The sequence below is a fragment of the Acinonyx jubatus genome, chromosome A2 (assembly GCF_027475565.1).
Source record: "Acinonyx jubatus isolate Ajub_Pintada_27869175 chromosome A2, VMU_Ajub_asm_v1.0, whole genome shotgun sequence".
NCBI classification, from domain to species: domain Eukaryota; kingdom Metazoa; phylum Chordata; class Mammalia; order Carnivora; family Felidae; genus Acinonyx; species Acinonyx jubatus.
Window position 1 is genome coordinate 27,193,338 of NC_069383.1, and position 23,278 is coordinate 27,216,615.

Consider the following 23,278-nt stretch of genomic DNA (forward strand, 5'->3'; position numbering starts at 1 on the left):
GTGGGGCTTGAAGCCACGAACGGTGAGATCATGACCTGAGCTGAAGTCGGACGTTTAACCAACTGAGCCACCCAGGCACCCCCCTTTTCTGGTTTTATTCTCTGAGTAATACTGGCTCCAGAGAATGGGGTGAGAAATGCTCCACTCTTAATTTTCTGAAAGAACTTCTGAGGAATTCCTATTATTTCTTCTTAAGTATTCAACAGAACTCCTGAGCAAACCATCTTGGATGGGACTTTTAATTGTGGAAAGATTTTAAATTACTACTTCATTTTCACGATGTGTATGGCAATGATTACATTTGAATTCTTCACCTCTCTGAGTCTTACAGAATTTTCATGCAGGAATTTCTGTTTCAGACTCTGAATATTTCACATTCAGAAAGTTCCCTGATGCTGTGAAAAGTCTTGGATCCATTATTTATCACATGAGACACTATCTCTTTTCCAAGCTAATTCTCAGCCACTGGATCTGAATCTAAGTCTATGGTGGGCTAAGCACCCAAGTGGTTCTGTTGGGGACCTCTCTTGGAGAAACATTGCCATGGATGTTGCAAATAACTGTGATGATTCTTCCTTTGTTCATTCTAGCCTTTTACAATTCCTCAGAATTTCCAAGAACATGTAACTAATTTATAATTATACGAATATTCTCTCATGGTTGATATTTTCAGGGATATTGAGTAGATGAATTAACATATATAGAGAGAACAGAGTCTTTTGTAGAATAAACGCTCACTAAATATTAGCCACTATTATTATATCTTATTAATATTATTCTTATGTATTAGCAACACTATGAACTCAAAAAGGACACGCTTCAAATTTCCTCAACTTCATAGTTACTTAGCAATACTTACATTATTTGTGTCAACCAGAATGTTCCATTTTAGGACTACCTAGGTTAAGAACTGGTCTGATCCTACAGAAGATGACTTTACCATCAGATATTCAAAACACAAACTTATACTCCTGCAGACTGGTCCATATTCCTAAAGCTTGTATCAGTGAACAAGCAGTTATTTAAACTTATGTCTTTGGCATTCCAAATGTCCTGCCCTCCCTTTATCCTGTACTTGAATAGTATGTCTTAATTAGCAGCAGGTGTAGGAACTTTTCCCCTATAATCACTCCTGGTCCTGAGTTGGAAAATGTTTGCCAGGGAGCTCGGTTCCTCTGAGAAACATTTAAGATACTTCTATTCAAGAAATGTTCTTCTCCAAACCTTGCCTCTCAGTTTAAAAACAGATGGCCTTGGGTGCCTGGGTGGCTCAGTGGGTTAAGCATCTGACTTCAGCTCAGGTCAAGCTCTCACGGTCCGTGGGTTTGAGTCCCACCTCAGGCTCTGTGCCCATAGCTCAGAGCCTGGAGCCTGCTGCAGATTCGGTGTCTCCCTCTCTCTCTGCCCCTCTCCCACTTGCACTCTGTCTCTCTCTCTCTCAAAAACAAAACAAAATAAAATAATAAAAAATATATAAAGAAAAACAGATGGCCTTTGGGAGTGCCTAGGTGGTTCAGTCGGTTATGCATCTGATTCTTAATTTCAGCTCCAGTCATGATCTCATGGTTTGTGAATTCAGAGCCCCGCACTGGGCTCTGTACTGACAGTGTGGAGCCTGCTTGGGATTCTCTCTCCCTTCTCTCTCTCTGCCCCTCCCCCTCTCACGTGCACACATGCACTCTCTCTCCCTCTCAAAATAAAAATAATTAAAAAAAGAGATGAGCTTTTTCGAGTCTTCCAAGAATTCTTCAAAACAACAAGCTAAAGCCTCTTCCTGATGATTTGAATTCATCTTGTATTCTCAAGTACTCTTCAGTTACTTTCTGTTGGTTTGGGTTTCTATGTTCTTTTTCTAGAAAGCATGTTCCCAGCGTATCTACTTACGGTTAACCGTTTTCATAAAAAGGAAGAAAAAACATGTTAATGTTTCTGCAATGTCCCACTCATGTTTTATGAGTATTCCCTCTCTCTTTCTGAAAGGAGAAGAATATTTGCTATATTTTCCTTGGCCTGGTCTTGTAGTAAATGCAACTGAAGAGTACATACTGAACCCCAGTTTTGCTTTGCTACTTATACTGTCTATTTTTTCATTTGAAATCACCCAAAACAGGGCTTACGTAATAGACTGGAATTACATTACTGTAGAGCTCAAAATGATCTCAAACTCATCCATTATTACCCAGCTCTTTCTTTATATATATAAAATGAATTCTCTGAGAAGTTAACTGACTTACACAAAGTCATGTAATTTGACCCTTATTAAATATAGATTTAGCATAGGAATTCTAAGAAGTAGGAGATCTTCCAGGAATTACAGATAATAATTCTTTCCTACTTAACTGATACACTTAACAACAATCTATGAAATACTATCTTAATTTGGATAACATAGTAGGTGTTCAATAAATATCGGATCAATGAAAGAATAAATAAATCTTTAAACTGAAATAACATGCAGAAAACAGGCAAAATCAGCTGGAAACCAGGGCTGTGAGATAAGCAGCAATAAAAGAAAAAGGAAGAAGGTACAGGTTTTTGCTTTTTTTTAAGAGTGCTCAAACTGTACAATTTGCAGTCCGGCATTAATCAAGTGATATCACGAACATAGTTATGGCCACATTCATGGTATGTATTTTAGGCAAATGGTAACATCTGAGTGCTACAACGAAATCTTCAAACTTCTTCATCCCAAAGTTACTGAGTCCAAGTATCTAAAAAGCCACTTAAAATTTTTTTTAACATTTATTCATTTTTGAGAGCCGGAGAGAGACAGCGCATGAGTGGGGGAGGGGCAGAGAGCGAGGGAGACAAAGAACCAGGAGCAGGCTCCAGGGTCCGAGCTGTCAGCCCAGAGCCCGATGCGGGGTGTGAACTCACCAATGGGGAGATCATGACCTGAGCTGAAGTACAACGCTTAACCCACTGAGCCACCCAAGCGCCCCATAAAAAGCCCATATTAATATTTTGCCCACTTCGTGCCCTCTCTCATTCACTGCGTTAAACACTTTGCTGCCAGACATTATGCTAAGTCCTAGAGACCGAACAATATATGAATTAGATACAATTCGGACCCTTTTGGAGTTTACACCACGGCAGCACCTATAGGTTTTAAACATTATTTCCTCAATCAAGTATTTACTGAAAGTATGAGTAATGCCGAGACAGAAAGTTCAGAAAGAAAAGTGCTCCGAGAGTATTAATAGGGAAACAGACCCAGTGGTAGTGTCGGAGAACGGTTCCTTGAAGAAGCGCTAGGAAAGGAATGAAGAGGGATGGGCCAAGGTAGAGGGAGAACAGCAGTTTCGCTTTCTTTCCGAGTTTCGGTTCCTCCCCGCCAACTGCACTCCTGAAGCAGAGGATCCGCCTGACGAATCAGCAGAAGGTCAACAGTAGCCTGACCCCACGTCAGGCGTGCTCACGTCGTTCACCGCGCTTCTCATCACGTAGGCATTTTACCGTCTCATATTATCAGGGAAGGAGGGTGAGTACAGGACAGTAAGGTATTTTGCAAGTATGCACTTGTCAGACCGCCTTCACATAACTTTTATTACAATATATTGTTATATAACTCTCCTGTGTTATTATTGCTATTAATCTCTACGGTGCCTAATTTACAAATTAAACTTTATTATAGGTGTGTATATATATTCCAAGGTTCCCAGTGGATGCTTGAAATCACAGTATATATATATATATATATATATATATATATATATATATATAAATGTGTATATATATGGATTTCACAGCAAATATATATATATATATATCACAGCATATATATATCAAAGCATATATATACTATGAATATATATATGCTATGATATTGATATGTTTATAAAATATATAAATTGTGCATATATGCTGTGATAATATATACGAAATATCATATATATAAAATACATATAAATATATTTTATATAAAAAATATATATATGCTTTCATATGATTTCAATATGATTTCAAGCTTCTGCCGGGAGCCTTGGAACATATCTCCCATGGATAAGGGGGGACTGCTGTACAGTATTAAGATTCTTTGTGGAGACAGAACAGAGCAAGTTCACGAACTGAGAAAGGCCAAAGAAGGCTGGCATGCAACAAGCCAAGGCAAGTGAGAGTACCATGAAACCAGGATTTGTATGAAGCAAATTGCTGTTCATCTACAGTGGGTTCCTGTTATATGTAGTTAGAATAATTTCACTTGATCAATGTTAGACTGCCCTTCTGTGGTTCATAGGAGACCACCTATCATTGTTATTAGAAAACTGACTTCCTACATATTTGAATGTAACAGCCTCACAATTCTCAGTCTTGATCTTTCATTACGTTTTGCTGAATTATGTTTCCCCACTTGCACCCCAAACATGGCAATCTCAAATAGGGTAATAATTCATTGATTGAAGAGATTGTATTGGTATAAGCAGAAGATAATTATTATTTACTATCATAGTTATGATATCTTTGATTCTTAGAACTTTGGTGCTAAATCACTTTTCCATTGCATCCCATAAATTTGTAGAGGATTAGAAGTCTTGGCTCAAGGGCTCAAAACTTGAAGACCAATTTAAAAAAATCAGTTTTCCTTAATCAGTCTCAAAGTGAGTGTTCTCTTGAACTAATAATACTTTATAATCAATCAGATAGCTATTAAATGACATTTTGACTTTCTACTAGTCCAATTATCAATTCTGGAAACTGAATTCAGTGTTTTTTCTTGAATGTTTAAGAGATATAAATAACTCATATTCAATACATTCTGTGAAATCCATAGAAACTTTTCACACTGAATGCCTTGCTATATGGACAGGGACGTGATTGGTTTGTTTCCTACTTTGTATATATATGCTGAATTTAAGTATAAACATACACATTTAAAATTTTTCTATTTAATCATCATTTATTTTCCTGAGTTTTAAGAAAAATGGTCTTTAGTAATTTTATTCTTACTTGAATTTGTGTTCATAATGTATTTAGAAATTTAAGTCCACTAAGATTTCTTTTCCCTAATTAAATAAAGTATTTTGAACTTGATACAATTTGAAAGTTTACCTTGGACAGAATTGGGAAGTTTACAAGAACAGTGCCTCTGAGAGAGAGAACATTTGAAATATCTAGAAGAATGTGTGACTTCAAAGTTTATAAAAATGATATAATCATATTTTTCTTCTGTCTTCTTCCTCCACTAATGACTTTTGTTTCTGAATATCTTATTGTTCTAATTTTGTTTACCAATTAAGTGGCCTCTAATTACCAGTGCTTCCAAGATGACCTAAGTGCAGTGACCTAAGTCATGAAGCATTTTGGCAATGGGAAGTTATGTTGGGATGTGCTTTAGTCATTCTAAAAACACATCCATGTTTTTGTTTAAAAACAAGTTTTAAACATATAGACATATTTAAAGTCTCCCTACAGCTTGTTTCTATCACATTGACATTTCAAGTTGAAAGTCTAAACATTTTAAGAACAGTTTGTAAAGATGAATATGTTCTTTTGTGAATTAGTGTGAGGACAGGAGGGACAGACAGCATGAATCACATTTGAGTCCTGAAAGTCATGAGGGTCATGTTTTCTTTTATTTTGGAAATACGCTTTTGTACCATATAGTTAGGTTAATGTGGACAGAGTTTTTAGTTCTATTAAGTTTTAATCTTGCCTTCCCTGCTCCTGGAATGAAGACTTTGTTTTTTATTTATTTGTTTTTTGTATCTCTACACTTGATTAGCTTCAATGACTTGGTGTTAGGGCAGCCTTCTATCCCGATTTACTCTGATTTGAATTCCAAATTGATTGAACAAACCCCACATTAATAGGTTGGCATTATTCTATGGACATAATACAGTGATTGTTGGAGAAGTGTGGCTTCAAAGTCCACCCAGGGTGTCAAATAGTAAATGGGCCTTTTGTTGGCTTTGGGGGTTGGATTATTTTTCTTTGTCTTGCTGATTTTGAGATTGTTGGACAGAAATGTAACTTTTTCTTTTCTTCATTTTGGCAAGAGATTAAAAAATCTCAATAATGTTGCTTTAAAAGGCTTCTCTGACTTCCGTACAACTTTGTCTCCAAATTAACTTTTATCTCCTGAAAATGTTGGGGCTGGGGATAAGCCAGGCATTTACATGACATTTACAACAATTAGAAAGTTCACTGGTTGGGGCTGATCTTTGGTCACTGAGTTTAAAAAGATTGGATGCTGTAATGCCAACTGATTGTATGATTGTTTAAGCCTCACTCATAAAGGATTGTAGCTGAAGAGTCTTTGTCTCGGGCAGCCCTGTGAGACCCAGCTGCATCTGTCTCTGGAATGAATGCCTTTGTGTAAATGGTCAGCCCTGCTCTGATATTTGATCAGCCCCTATTTGTCTCAACCTATTTCTACATCAGCAAAGTGTGCATATAATGCTGGTCTTTGTAATCTGGTTGAGAATATGCTTGGGTGATCAGAGGTTCCCCCTATACTGTCACCTTTAGATGATTACGTCTAGTGGAAAGAAGTGTTATGTGAATAATTATAAGTGTTAAGTGAATGGCTGATCCATACCAAGTGAGTGAGGACTGGGACTTTGTTTCCAAGTCTGCAAAAACCAAGGTGAGGTATCTGACTTGGCTGTTTTGATTGATCAAATTAACTAGAAAGTTTAGAAGATTTTCATTTCCTACAGACCCAAGGACTATGTCATCAGGCTTCGGCCATTGAAAAAGGAGAAGAAATATTTTTTATTGTTAGAGCCTTTTGAAAACTAAAGAAATTCATAGAAAGCCAGCTATGCCTACACCCATCCACCTCCCCACCCCTACTGCTGCATACAGTAATATGGGAGTAAGAAGTCAAGCTGGTAATACTATTTCCTGATTTAGCATTGGGAAATTCACTCAGACCTCCAAAGTCTTTCTGTTTTAAATCATAACCTCATAAAGTCACAGTCAATCCTTACATCATAAAAAACTAGGAGAAATGTTTCCAATGGAAATACAATTGGCGTTTGGGGCAAAACAGTTTTTGTCGTTCTTTCTTGTGTGATTCTCCCGATGTTGCAGTAAGTTGACTATATCTGACCCTTCAGGACCTAGATACCACCCTCTTCTAATAGACGTGACAAGAGAAAACTCCTTCCTTTGTATCACCACCTCCCACATTTTCAAATGCCTCTGAGAAACTGTAGAGTGGTGCCCAACTGAGAACCATGGTAAGGTAGTATGTATACTGAACTATTTTGAAAAAATACAGAGGCATAGCCACACGCATAGTTTACCATGTTTTATAAAAATTAGAATATGAAAAGTAACATTCAGCCTTAAAACTATAGAGTACGTGTAGACAACTCCTACCTTTTAAAATATTCCAAAAGGATTTACATTTTTAAAAAGTAGTTATTTATAACTTTATACACACTTTTCTATAGAAACAATTAGGCTGCATCACCAAGATTTATTCAAAAAGTTGTAGAGTTTTTTGACTAGAAAGGCCAGAGACTCATAGAGGTGTGGCATCAAGCAAGAGTTGAATTTGACAAAGTCCAGATTCTGGTTTTTAGCCTTGAACTTCTTCAGTGTTACCCAGGACAATGTGACTGGGTTGAGAAGCTTGCTGGCTCAGATATGACAAGAATATCAACTAATTTGATTATTGGGGGCCATAGAAGCATATTCTCAAACCCTCTATGGTATTATGTCCTAAGATCAAAGATCCTGAGGATTTGCATTAGTAACCGTAGTGAAAGAAAATGACAGGTCCTGAAGCCCAGCTCTTCTAGTCCATGAAGATATCTGGGCAAATGTCCTTTCATAACTGAAATGCCCATGTCCCTCAGATTCTGATTCTCTATCCTTAGGACAGTGCTAGATAAGCTTCAAGAATTTACTTCTATATACCTCTGTGTTAACTTCACAGATTAAATTGAATGCTGTTTCTAGCCAAGTTCACTGTTCCCACATGTCTAGGAAATGATCTATTGCTTCCTATTTGGGGTTGACATTAATTTTACTTCAGAGGGAAATAGTCTTCCTCACATCTCAGAGTTCTTCCTGATGACTCAGGAAGAAATGAGTCATCTCATATACTGCAGATACTCATATAGATAAAATAGCATTAATGACAGCAAATATTTATAGAGCATTTACTATATGCCAGAAATGGAAATAAGCATAAAAAGTTAGAAAATAGGTCTTTGTTAATACACATTTAAAGAACTATTGAAATACCTCAGTGAACTAAGAATTATGTAATAAATTTAAATAGGTTGCTACAATATTTTTCATGAGTTTATGATCTTATATTGTTCTAAGTAGGAAAAACATTGTACTCCTGTAAACACTTAGTCATAGTTGTGTCTCACCCTTATTTTTCTTCCACTGAATCATTCTTTCCTCCATTAGGCATCAGGCAAGCAGTCTCCAAGCATGAAACATCATTCACCTCATTTCAGACAGACCCTGTGACAAATTACAGCCTCCTCAGACATTAAAAATACATTGATCAAGAGAAGTTGTAAGACATGGAAGAAAAATTAATCCATACCTCTCTTAGAAAGAAAAGAAGGAACCACTTTGCTGAATGACCTTTGAGCTGAACAGACCATCGAGTTTTAAAAGTACCTGCCAGTTTCACATCCCTTCTGAGGTAAGTGTACTAAAAAACATATTCTAGACTTCCCATCCACATTTATTCTTTATTGTGAAACAGCCGCGAATGGTGTGGATTGCTTCTGCCAGCTCCAAAGGGAGGCTCATTGATTCTTACCCCATCTTTCTCTCCAGAATAATTTGTTTGGTTACTTACTGCCTCAGCCGACCAGCTCATAGCAGTTCCCTTGCCACTCTGATATGTTCAGCAGTGGGTCTAAATTTGCCCAACCCATGTGTCCTTATTCAGTGTATTAGTATTTTGTGGCTGTTGTAGCAGATTACCATAAATTTAACGACTTCTACAATATGAATTTATTCTCTTACAGTTCTGTAGGCCTGAAATCTGATATGTGTCTCACTGGGTTCATATCAAGGTGGTGGATTTTTTTGTTGTTTTCACCTGAAGAATCCTAACATATACATACTCCAAATGGTTCTTTTTGGTATATTATATCATGATTTTTGAAACGTGTAGGGAATAAAACAGTTCAGCTATCTAGCAACAAACTCACAATTGTCACAAAGGCAAACCTAAACAGTAAGGTATATCACAACAGAAGTATATTGCCAATGAATTGACCTACCAGAAACTTTTCCAGGAAGGACATCCCAGAATTGAGTAAGGCAACCTGGGCCAAATCAAATCTTCCCTTTGGGCTACAGACTTGCTGGGTAATCAAATAAAAGTTAGGTTACTTGAGCTTAGATTATTCCACAAGCTTGCTGTCCATCTTACTCTTAAAAGTTTTGCTAACACCAGGACCAGAAAAATTCTAGACCAATTAGGCTATTCTGTCCTATTGCAGAACAGAACATGTTTGTCATGTTATACAACCTCAGAGGTTGAAGGAGATTTTTTTCACGTATAGCATGAGGAAACCAGAAAACCTCAGAGAGGACACACCACTGAATTCAAAGGAGAAAGGAATAGACACCCAATAAAAGATACTTACTTAGATGTTTTCTAAGAATGGTAATTACATTTCTTTTCATGCCGCCATTTTTCATCAATCCAATTTAATTAAAGCAATCAAATAAGTTAAGTATGTAGATATATGAAGAACATAATACCATAGACTGAGCCACATTAGTATACTTCCTTCTGATGTTTCCAGTGACTAAGGAACTAGATTTTGTTATAATTTGCAAGTGGGTGCCATAAAATAGGTCATCGTTGTTTGGAAAAAGAAAAATAAAGAATTATACTTTCAAGCTAAGTTCTTTCTCCCTTTGTTTTATTTTCCCTAAGGAAAAACTTTTAAACTGTAAAAAGTGATAATTAACAAGGCAGTGTAAGGAAATAATGAGAGGAAAACATTACTTAGGAGTAAAAGGGATTATTATGAACATCAGAGATTACTGGCTTTCAACTGGTTTTAATCACACTTGAGAATAGAACTGTAATCATATATTGAAAAGAGCAGAAGTACAGGTATTTTTAAATCTTCAATAATAAAAGTATATAATTACCTCCAACATATTTCAGAAAACATATGTAAAATATTGCAAAACAAAACAAAACAAAACAACCCTCGTTAATTTCTGCAGTTTTTGTTTCCCCATAAAAATTGTTTCTTTATCTAATAAGATCCCTCCCAATGATTTTGTGTGGACCATGATTTTAAGCTTAATTTTAAACTATTTTTGCTACTTATAGTATAGTACAATATTGTTTTTTTCTCTCCAAACTAGCTGAGGAGGATTTAAAAACAGTTATCCACAATTCTACAGGCAGGATTCCTATCATATAATTCAAACAACATTTTCAAATATTCAGGTCACATAATGCATATACATGAAACTGGGTGTTAACACTTAGTATTTTAAAATTCATGTTTTTGAACATGGCAGAAAAGTAGGGGGACCCTTTGTTCCCTTGTCTCTCAAACACAGTAGTATTGAGGCCAGAAGACTTGGAATTCCAGGAATCTGGACGACAGAGTGACAGAAACATCTCCAGGGGCCCACGGGGACAACTTGGAGGGCCATAGGTGTGTAATCGCAAACTGGGAGAGATAAAACAGGCAGTGTAGGCACAGAGGGGAGGGATCCCCTTCTGTGGAGAGATAAAAGGAAGAGAAAGAGAGGCTGTGGAAGTGTAGGATTGTATTTGGACAAGAGAAAAACCATGAACTAGGGAATGGAAAAAGCAGAGAAAGAACCAATTTCTAACTTGATCCAGAGTTGCAGGGCTTTCTCTGGACTAGGCCTGCCATCCTGTATGCCACCTGGGGAGGAGGGGGAGCCAGCCCCGGGGTCCTGAGCAAGCTCAGAGGCCCAGTTGGAGAGAGCAGTCTTCTCCCTTGAGTGCTGTGGGAAGAAGGCATATAGCTGCTCCAAGGACAAAAGACCCTACAGGTGCCCCCCAGCCAGAGGCCCTTTGTCAGTGGGCTGGGTGGAGTGGCACTACCCTGGAACTGGGGCACAGGGAGTGGGATCCTTTAAGACATCAGGGTTTGAATCATAGCTGAGTGCCTGGGAGGCATGGGAGACTGTGGAGTGAGACAAACCAGAGCGCTCATGCCCCTGAGGCACTGTGAGGACAGCCTGAACAGAGTGATTTGGGTCACCCAGTCCAGGGAGGAGAGACTGGGGTGTCGCCATTTTTCTCCCCATCACCAACAAGGTGGGGCTTCAGGGAACGGAAAAGGGGCCCACAGTGGAGGCAGGACCCACCCACACCAAACCATGCCCCTCTGTGCCTGGTAACTGTGTATCTACCAGAACAAGATTGACACTGACCAAACCAGATGGACCCTCCTCCAGACCAGCACAGCCACCAGTTCCAAGGGACCATCTGATATGAGTCCAATGGTTTTGCATTATCTGATTTGATTCTTGTTCAATTCTTATTTTATATATATATATATATACATATATATATACACACACACACATATATATATATACATATATATATGTGTGTGTGTGTATATATATATGTATATATATATATTTTTTTTTCTTCTTATTCTTATTCTTTTTCCTGTTCTTCCTCCTATTTCTTACCTTCTCTAGCCTGGTTGTTGGTTTGTTTAAGCAGATGTTTTTAATCCCCTTCTGTATATCCTTTATTTTCCTCTCTCTCTCTCTCTGGATTAAACTGTATAGTTTCTCTGATTTTCTGCCTGGTAAAATTTTTTTTTCTTTTCTTTTTCCTTGCCCCTGTCATTTCTCTCTTTGTAGGAGATAAGGCTTCTTCCACCACCACCCCCTTTATTTAAAATTTTTTCTGGGGTTACTTCAACAAACAAATCAAAGCACACCTGGTAGAAGGTCCAAACCACCACTATGAGTAGGGCGATAAAGCAACCAGAGTCACAATGACAGGGAGCATGCAACACACTCCAAAAACATCTTCTGAAGGGCCAGGCCCTGGACAGTGTATGACCCGTTTTTAATATAGTAGTACTTGCAGGTGTGGGACATGTAACAAGCTATTAAAACACATAAAAGAAAACTAGACAAAATGATGAAATGGAAGAATTCTCCTCAAGAGAAATTCCAGAAAGAAATGACAGCTAGAGAATTGCTCAAAACAGATATAAACAATATATCTGATCAAGAATTTAGAGTAATAGTCATAAGATTAATAGCTGGGCTTGAAAAAAGCATAGAAGACAGCAGAGAATCTGTTGTTGCAGAGATCAAGGAACTAAGAAATAGTCATGACAAATTAAGAAATGCTGTGGGGTGTCTGGGTGACTCAGTCAATTGTGTCTGACTTTGGCTCAGGTCATGATCTCGCAGTCTATAAGTTTGAACCCTGTGTCAGGCTCTGTGCTGATAGCTCAGAGCCTGAAGCTTGCTTCAGATTCTGTGTCTCCCTCTGTCTCTGCCCCTTCCTGCTCAGGCCTCTCTCTCTCTATCTCTCAAAAGTAAATAAACATTAAATTTTTTTTTTTAAAATTAAAAAAAAAGAAATCCTGTAAATGAGGTGCAAAATAAATCAGATGCAGTGACAGCATAGACGGAGGAAGCAGAGGGGAGAATGAGTGAAATAGAAGATAAAATTATGGAGAATGATGAAGCTGAGAAAAAGATAAGAAAATATAGACCACGAGGGGAGAATTAGAGAACTAAGTGATTCAATGAAATGTAATAATATCCATATCATAGGAGTTCCAGAAGAAGAATAGAGAGAGAGAAAGGGGCAGAAGGTTTACTTGAACAAATTAGAGCTGAGAATTTCCCTAATCTAGGGAGGGAAGCAGACATCCTAATCCAGAAGGCACAGACAACGCCCTTCAGTTTTAACAGGAATAGGTCTTCTCCACAGCATATCATAGTAAAACTGGAAAAATACAAAGATAAAGAGAGATTTCTGGAAGCAGCCAGGGACAAATGGGCCTTAACTTACAAGGGTAGACACATAAGGGTAGTAGCAGATCTGTCCACTGAAAGTTGGCAGGCCAGAAGGGAGTGGCAGGAAATATTCAATGTGCTGAATAGGAAAAATATGCAGCCAAGAATCCTTTATCCAGCAAGGCTGTCATTCAGAATTAGAGGGAGAGATAAAGCCTTTCCCAGACAAACAAAAACTGAAGGAATTAATGACCACTAAACCAGCCCTGCAAGAGATCCTACAGGGGACTCTGTGAGTGGAATGCTACAAAGACGCAAAAGACCAGAAACATCACCACAAGCATGAAACCTACAGATAACACAATGACACTAAATCCATCTTTCAATAATAACTCTGAATGTCAATAGACTAAATGCCCCAATCAAAAGACATAGGGTATCAGAATGGTTAAAAAAAACAAAAACAAACAAAACAAAACAAAACAAAAAACACACCAAGATCCATCTATATGCTGTCTTCAAGAGAACTGAGGACATCTTCAGTTTGAAAGTGAGGGATAGAGAACCATCTATCATGTTCCTAGAAGTCGAAAGAAAGCTGGAGTAGCCATACTTCTATCAGACAAACTAGATTCTAAACTAAAGGTTGTAACAAGAGATGAAGAAGGGCATTATATCATAATTATGGGCTCTAGCCATCAAGAAGAGCTAACAATTTTAAATATTTATGCCCTAACTTGATAGCACCCAAATATATAAATCAATTAATCACAAACATAAGCAATCTTATTGATAAGAATATGGTAATTACAGGGGACTTGTTAATAATCCACTTACAACAGTGGACAGATCATCTAGATAGAAAATCAATGAAGAAACAATGGCCTTGAATGTTACACTGGACCAGATGGACTTGACAGATATATGAAGAACTTTTCATCCAAAAGCAGCAGAATACACATTCTTCTTGAGTGCACATGGAACATTCTCCAAGATAGATCACATAGTGGATCACAAAACAGCCCTTAATAAATATAAAAGAATTGAGATCATACCATGTATGTTTTCTGATCACAATGCTATAAAATGTGAAATCAACCATAAGAAAAAATTTGGAAAGCCTCCAAATGCATGGAGGTTAAATAACATCTTACTAAAGAATGAATGGGTCAACCAGGCAATTAAAGAAGAAATTTAAAAAATATATGGAAGCAAATGAAAATTAACACAGCAGTCCAAACCCTTTGGGATGCAGCAAAGGCAGTCCTCAGAGGAAAATACATTGCAATCCAGGCCTATCTCAAAAAACAAGAAAAATCCCAAATACAAAGCCTAACCACACACTTAAAGGAACTAGAGGTAGAACAGCAAAGAAACCCCACAGTCATCAGAAGAAGATAAATGATAAAAATTAGAGCAGAAATAAACAATATAGAATTCAAAAAAGCCGTAGAACAGATCAGTGAATCCAAAAGCTGATTTTTTGAATGAGTAAACAACTTGATAGACCCCTAGCTAGGCTTCTTAAAAAGAAAAGAGAGAGAACCCAAATAGATAAAATCATGAATGAAAGAGGAGAGATCACAACCAACACCACAGAAATACAAACAATTATTAGAGACTACTATGAAAAATTATATGCCAATAAACTGGACAACCTGGAAGAAATGGGCAAAATGTACCCCAATGTTTGTAGCAGCACTATCAACAATAGCCAAGTTATGGAAAAAGCCCAAATGCCCATCAAATGATGACTGGGTAAGGAAGATGTGACTTATATATACAATGGAATACTGCTTGACAATGAGAAAGAATGAAATATTGCCACTTGCAACAATGTGGATGGGACTGGAATGTATTATGCTAAGTGAAAAGTCAGTCAGAGAAAGACAGAAATCATGTTTTCACTCATATGTGGAATTTGAGAAACTTAACAGAAGAGCATGGGGAATGGAAGGGGAAAAATAGTTTCAAACAGAGAGGGAGGCCAACCATAAGAGACTCTTAAATACAGAGAACAAACTAAGGGTTGGGGGGGGGGTGTGAGGGAGAGGGGGAAATGGGCATTGAGGAGGGCATTTGTTGGGATGAACACTGGGTGTTGTATGTAAGCGATGGATTGTGGGAATCTACTCCCTAACCCAAGAGTACATTGTATACACTGTGTGTTAGCTAACTTGACAATAAATTATATTTAAATAAAATAAAATAAAATAAAATAAAATAAAATAAAACTCATGTTTTTCCCTCTTAGAAATAAGTTAAAGATATGATGGCTTAAAAATGAATATTATGAAAATAATTATTGCAAAGGTAAACATTTAAGCCTTAAATCTGCTGTCTGGAAAGGTACAATTTTTATATTCTCTTAGAAGAATATGTGTGCTTTTAATTACATGTTTGAGAAAATAAACCCATTTAAATCCCATTTGTCAGTTAAATTTGTCCCATGGGTGGTCTGTTTGTCATCCCTGTTCCTGCCAGGGAACTGCCAGTAAATAAGTTCACTTTAATCACAGTTGTACATTCCACGGGTTGCAGCAATTTCTACGTTATTTTCCCACTCATGCTGCCATTCATTGCTGTCCATTTTAGCATGAATTTAGTTATAGAGGGAGGTGTGAGGGAGAAGGTGGAATTGGGAGGGTTTTTCTCAGGGAATGACTCACTGCCATATTGATTCCTTAGACCTTAGACTATCTATCAAGGTAAACTATCTTCAGAAATGCAGGCTGAACAGGGTTCTTGGAAGGAGGAGGAAAACGGAATTGTCTCCCCACCCCCCATATCTCCTCAAATGCTTATTCTACAAAATATTCAGCAAGAGACACATTGTAAAATCCAGGGTTTTCTTTTGTGACACTTGCTTCCTTCCTTTTTTGTTGTGCTTCTCAAGGTAAAGCTGTTCACGGGGAACTTCTGCTTTCTGAGTAAGATCTCTGCTGGGTTCTTATTCAGTGGTTAACACCAAAGGCTCCCTTTGTACTTTGGTTAGATTTTTGCAAGCTGCAATTTTTGGCCTCTGGGCAATTTTCCTCCAGCAGCTGGGCATTCTCACATGACACCGTGATGCCTAGAAGGCTCAAAAAAAAAAAACAATCCGGTGTTTTTCAGAAGAACTTTATCTTATGTTGTAATGCTCCACAACATCTACATTAGTACTAGGCACAGAATAAATGCTTCTTGATTGATTAGTAACAGGAGTGACGTTATGTAGGTCAGAAATATAGGACCATGTCACTAAGATGCTTCAAACATTTCTCAAAATATCTACCAGTAAATATCCAACATCAGTATCAGAACACTTCAAACTTATATCATTAGTGACTGTTTTCGACTTTCTCTTAAAAATAAAATGTAATTATTACCAAAAGTGAGTGTTATTCTATTAACTACCATTATTACAAACTATAAAATCATTGTAAAATAATCTGTAAAACTAGGGTTGCCTGGGTGACTCAGTTGGGCGTCCGGCTCTTGATTTGAGCTCAGGTGACGATCTCACAGTTCTTGAATTTGAGCTGTGTGTCAGGCTCTGCACAGACAGCACGGAGCCTGCTTGTGATTCTCTCCTTCTCTCTCTGCCCTTCGTGTGCACGTGCTCTCCCTCTCAAAATAAAGAAACGTTTAAAAAATAATCCGTAAAATTAAAAATGGGTACTAAAGTAACCTATTCTGGACAATGGCTGCTTAAGGTGTGAGAAGGACCTTGGGACTGTAGGATGTGGGCTAAGTTCACAAGGACACAAGAAGAGGCTCTTTGATGGGAAATTAAGCCAATGGACATATGTTTTAAAATTCGGCCAAGAGTTTTGGTCTCAGCCTAGTTTCCGATGGATCTTGAAGATTCAGAAAATTCATTAGTGTTCAGGCTACAACTCCAGTTATTTCCAGGACAGTCTGAGACCTGTGAAATAGGTGAGGATGAAAGAGTAATAAAATATTCAACATCCTCTAGTTTGTAGAGTATGATTGAAACTTGGAGGTGCATAACCTCTCTCACTGAAGTCACCTTCCGTAAACTCCAGATATAAAGGAGAAGGGTGATGTGTCTTTCTGACTGTAAATGTTTTTCTTGAGTGTTTTTAACCTAATAGAGTATCTGTCTAAAAAGCATTTTGAGAAATTTGAGTAGGAGATGCATTGCAGCCACAAGGCACTTGCCACATTCCAATGGGAGTCAGGTGCCTTTCATGGTTTAATTGTAATTATAAACATTACCAGCAAATCTGTCACATCTCATTATTAATTATGGATTATTCTTTGTTTCTTCAGTTCTAAAACTACTCATTAGGGATTCCTTAATTACCCTAGAGACTCAGTGACCATTTTCTGCTGTCCTGCTTCAATCTTCTCCCTATATGAGCGCCCAACCCTTCACCTTGGATTTATTCAATCTTAAGATCTATCAAACAGATATTTGATCCAAATTCCCAGGTTTTATAATACTGTACAAACATACCCTTGGCTAAAAAGTTAAATAACTTTATGAACGTGTACTTTTTGAAAACCAAACATCTTCTGAGCATTTCAGTGTTCAGTGTTGTATAACTGGGCTTTACCGGAGCTGAATGTATGTGTAAGGTACAGATCCAATTTCAATTAATAATGGAGCTTTGCTACATATCTGGAGGCTTGTTCATATAGATGGAGGTCACAAGTGAAGTCACTGTTGCAACATCTTGACAGAGCTTGCCAGTATCATTAAATTAACTACAAATGCATGCCAACCTGAAATAAGACAGGTATCAAACAGGTGTATCAAAACTATACCAGAGGAGCATGTTTTGCATAAAACATGTCTAGCCTGATGACATGACTATTGGCAAAGGCTCTACCAATGAGGAAGTAAACTGTAGGGTCCCAGGACCACGAGTATACACACCATTAAATTAATTGTTCTAGAATACAGTTGATATTTCTTTGATGACAAATATGTACTTATCAATTATTAGTTTGTGTGTATAAATCAATTAAGTAAAATGCGTTGCAACTATTATTAAATAATACCTCCTAATTAATTTTTTAGAGGAAGTAGAAAAATTACAAATGCATTTATACTGTACCTATACATTTATAGAAACGTGTTACTTAATCACAACCATAGGATGATGTAGATGCAGATGATGAATCATGAAATTGCAGATTTTGTAGATGAAAAGTAGTCAAATATTGGCAGTTTCATATAGCTCAATGTAATAGTTGAAAAGCCAAAACTTAATGATTAATTTGCACAAGTTCATATAGTTTGTGGTAGATGAGCTAGCTTTGATCCAAAGTCTATGTACACATCTCTTGGCCAGTCTGCTTTCAGTGTTCAGTCCTGTTCAGGCTCAGTGACATCTCCAGCCATGTGGCACTTACACTGCAGTCAAAGTAACCTGAACATAGAAGCACTTCTACTTTTTGTTGGGACACAGGGGCACATTACATTCTATTTCATGCTTGAACCATTCCAGTCTGCATCAATCTATTTTCCTCCCTTTGAAGGTCTTGTCCTTGGTTATATCCTGAGTGAGCAATGAAGCGGTCAGGTGGAGAACTTATCCCAGTTTCTTTAGAAACCAACTGATGAGTATATTCAGGGGTTTATACAGGAACAAATGAACCAAGTACATTAAAAGACAAAGTTCATTCATGTGTCTTTTACAAGCCAATAAAATTGATTTTAATTAGTGTTCTAGATGTGCTCATTGAGACACTGCACTATTGTGTGATACATATATATCTCCCCCCTCTCCCCCCCACCCATACACATGCTGTTTGAGGCAGAAAACAAAAATTGCCTTGGGTCTTATCATAATTCATCTATTTTCATAACTTTGTGTTTGAATTCACTTGCCATAGCTGGCTTCCTATTTGCCCAGTAATTCAAAATATGTTGCATTAAAAGGGAAAAAAAAGAGAAATGAGGCAAACCAAGAAACAGACTCTTAACTCTAGAGGACAAACTGATGGTTACCAGAGGGAACGTGGGTAGGGGGAAGGGTGAAATTGTGATGGGGCTTAAGGAGTGCACTTGCTGTGATGAGCATCAGGTGATGTATGGAAGTGTTGAATCACTATATTCTACACCTGAAACTAATATTATACTGTATGTTAACTAACTGGAATTCAAATAGAAACCTAAAAAACATGTATTGCGTTAAAATAAATTAATTTGAGATTGAAATTAAAAAGAGTAAAACTGTTTTGTTTTCCTTCAAGGAGATTCAGGTATATACGCATTTCTTTTTGCTTTCTCTTTCTTTCCTCTTCTTTCCAACAGTCTCCTGTATATGTGGCTATTTTAGAGATGTTTTATTTTGAACTAATAAACACAGACCTAATTTGATATGGGCTAGTATTTTCCTGAGGGAGAGATGTTAGATCATGTCAGTCATGATTTCATTTTCTGAAAACAGTTTTACAGATCCATTCTGTTCTGTGCTGGCTACTATCATCTCTTTCTCTCCTTTATCTTACTAAGATTTTTATCTCTTGGTATTTGTGTGAGGCAAAAAATAAATGTTTCCATAAAAGACGTTCATTTAAAATATAATATTGGGCAAAAATGGGTTTATGAATATCCTACAAAGATACAATATTTATTTTCTTTTTTTACATCTATCCCTGCAGAACTAGTATTGTATGAAATTATTTTTCAAAAAAAGATATTAAGCCCAAAGCATAAATAGAGTGTGTATTTTGTTTCATGATTGTGAAGAGTATCAGATAAGTTGTCAGAGGGCATGGCGATTTAATTAATGTAGTCCCCAAATAAGCTATAATGATAGCTGATAATATGGAATTATATGGATGTGACTTATACCAGAAGTAACATCTAAAGCGAGATATGGCAAACTATTATCCGTGGGCCAAATGCAGCCTGTTGTTAATTTTTGTGAATAGGCACACCCATTTGGTGTCGGTGGAAGCTTTCCTGCCACAGTGACAGAATTGAGAAGTTTTAATAGAGACCATATAGTCCACAAAACTGAAAACATTTACTACCTTGCTCATCTGTCTTTCTGATAGATTAGAAAGAAGTCCTATGAAATGAATAAAAGGCGGAAAATAAAATAAAGTCCTATTTTACATCTAAATTAAAGGACATTGAAGAAATCCTAGGGTCTTAGGCTAAGTTGGCATTCCTTTAGAGGACTTGCAATTCAAAGAAAGCCTAGTAAGTAGAGGTGAGTGGGTATATGGAATGCATTCAATAGGGCAGTTGTTTTGTAATTAACTTTATTGGGCACCCGATTTTCAGTATATAGTTGCACTGAGGGCTGTGTTTTAATAAATATGTACTACTAAAAGGCGCAGTCTTGTAAACTTCAGTGATAAAGTTGCAAATGAGTCTTCTAACATAAAGTTATATGCCAACATAATTGTATGCCAGCTTTGATACCAAAGAACTAAGGTGTTTCTTTTGTTTATTCTGAGTCTTTGGGGAAGCTGGAGCTTGTATTAGTCTGGATAGGCTAGGTTATTGTGCAGTGATAGACGACCCCCAAATGTCAGTGGCCTAAAAACAAAGGTTTAAATCTTGTTCAGAGTTCACTGTACCTCCAGTAACCTTCCAGGCACCTGTCCTCCACATGATAGCTCAGCTTTGCATCTCAATATTGATATATGCTTCCATGATTGTAGTAGCCAAGGAAGAGAGTCCTGAAAAGTCTCCAATGGCAATTAAATACTTCTGCCCAGAGGTGACACATACCACCTCCACCTGCATTCTATTTTTTTTTTTTTTGAGTCATATGGCCATTCCTAACCTCAGGGAGGTAAGGAAATATAATTACCCCATGTATCCAGAATGATACTAGAAAATTTTGAGAGGTAGTTCCAGACAGTTGGACAATAGGCTGGCTCAGTAGTAGTTTTGCATACCCCCCTCAACATCCTCTTACTGATCACCCAGGAGTGTCTTCATAAGATCATAATTTAGCCTTTCATGAATTGGAGAATCAGTAGGAAAAATGTTAGTATTCAAAGTGCATACAGGTAGGCAAGCATATAGACTGATAGTAGTATTGCAAAGATCAACTAGATTTCTGAATTAATGGTTATTATATGTTTCTTTCTCTGTTACACTTGTCTCTTCTTAACTGCAAGTGTTTGGTGGAAAAGTAAAAGGCCCTTTTCTGACTGAGTTCTCAGTATAACAACTGATTGAAAATAATACTATTATCTCTATACCTGTAAGCTCAACTTCAGTAAAAAGCAAAGCAAAATAAAACTGAACTATTTACTCCTCACTGAATTCAAGAGCAATATAATCAGTTCTCTCCTTATCCTTCAACCCAAGGTCAAATTCCAAAAGCCATTCTTCTAGTGGCCCTTTCTTGGTTCACTCAGTTCCTCTTCATTCGCTATATGGAAGATAAACATCAACATTCTTGCGCCAGTGGCTTTGTTCTAGTTGACATTTTTACTCTGGTTTCTCCTTGGTTCTAATATATCTTTGTCCCTATTTTTCTCATGAGTCAACAGCTGTGTTATGGACTGAATGTTTGAGTCCATATGTTGAAATCTAATCCCCACTGCTGCAGTGGTATTTGGAGGTGGGGCCTTTGAGCAATAATTAAGTGATAAAGGTGGAGACCTCACAAATGGAATTATGCACTGATAAGTTGAAGACAGAAAGCTTGCTCACCCATCTGTCCACCATGTTAGGATGCAATGAGAAGTCAGCCATCTGCAACCCAGATGAGAGCCCTCACCAGAACCTGACTGTACTGGCACCATGATCTCAGACTTGTATCCTCCCAAACTGTGAGAAATGAATGTGGTTTAAGCACCCCAGTCTATGGTAAACTGTTATAGCCACCCAAACTGACTAAGGCGGGTTGCTTTACCAGAAATGTGTAACATCACATAGCACTCATGACATAACTTCAGCCTCCTCACACACAGCTGGGGAAATGTGTTATTCATGTTTTTTTTTTATTAACTGCATCAGTTTTATTGAGATTTTGTTAGAACATCAGGTGATTTTCTCTTTTTTCTGTAGTGCAGATGGAAATGATTGGTGGTGGGTCATGCTATTTCAAACTTTGTAAAACATTTTACGCTTGTCCTCACCTAATTCACACATACTTATTTTGTTCACCAAACTTCCTTTTTCTCAAATCTCTTATTTTTCCTTAAGTTGATGAATTTCTATTTGGTTCTTTAAACATTCACATCTTAAAATGGTCTCAAGTTCTTTCACATTAAATTTCTTTTTCTAAAAATAGCAAGTGAAAATGAAAACACTTACTTTAAACAGATTTAGAGTGATTTCTATGTATGAACTAAAAATTAGTGCTGCAGGGGCGCCTGGGTGGCTCAGTCGGTTAAGTGTCTGACTTTGGCTCAGGTCATGATCTCGAGGTTTATAAGTTCAAGCCCTGAGTCATGCTCTGTGCTGACAGCTTGGAGCCTGGAGCCTGCTTTGGATTCTGTGTCTCCCTCTCTGTCTTCCCCTCCCTGCTGTGTCTCTCTCTCAAAAATAAATGTGAAAAAAAAATTAGTGCTGGAAATTTCACAGTATGTACAACTGTCCATGCTTTGAGATCACTTACAAAGATATTTAAATTCTGTTGGTCACTGGTGTCTTCAAATGTTAATAAATATTACTGTATTTTCTTCTTATTTCTCATGTGAGGTAATAGGCTTGAGATTTAGCCCAAACTAATTGGATCTCTGTTCTGCTGTTTAGCTTTCAGCACTTTTATATCAACTTAGATCCCTCATTAATCTTATATATCCCTTTCCCAGTAACCAATCTGGAAAGGACTGAGCCATCTGAAACTAAAAAAAAGCTAGAGTTTGATTAATATTCTGCAGGTGATTGATGGGGCAGCATGTGAAAGCCTGCTTCAAAATGGTGTCCAAAATTCATAAGTCTCTGTCTTTCCATAAGAGCAGATCAATGATCATCACCAGTAGGCAACTGAGCTTGGGTCTGACAGTTTTCTATTAACACTGGGTATTATAGATGATGCCCTCTCACATCCAGATATTCATGTGATTCACAGTTGGCATCTTGTTGAAGATTAATGGCCCAATGTGAAATGATGGGTCTGTGATGGATTTCACTTATGATTGTTTTTGGACTATTTCACTTAATATTCTTTTCTGGCTATAGTCATTCACCAGTTAGAGTCATTGAACTCGATCATTGCAACATTTAAAATTTGCACACATTTACTAGCCACATCTTTTTAAAACTTTCTTTTCTCTAAAATTGCATATCAAAGAAAGAAAAATGGTGTTTTTCTTTTCTCTTCTACCCAATGGAAAATTTTCTTTTCTAGGTATAAATCTTTGAGTGACTGTTTCAAATTTGGATTCGTTGTAGGTATATGCTTATATTCATTATGTG

General features: G+C 37.2%; 1 long non-coding RNA gene across 2 annotated transcripts in view; it reads left to right on the forward strand.

The window, feature by feature from the left end:
• Positions 1-2,406: 2,406 nt before the first annotated feature.
• LOC128314726 (uncharacterized) overlaps positions 2,407-23,278 on the forward strand; it is a 212,044-nt gene continuing 191,172 nt past the window's right edge. Inside the window, exons 1-2 of one of the 2 annotated variants that reach the window (XR_008296671.1) lie at positions 2,407-3,481; positions 8,374-8,617. This is a non-coding gene — a long non-coding RNA (uncharacterized LOC128314726). The remainder of the gene's footprint in view (positions 3,482-8,373; positions 8,618-23,278) is intronic. The other variant, XR_008296672.1, reaches the window with a different exon arrangement.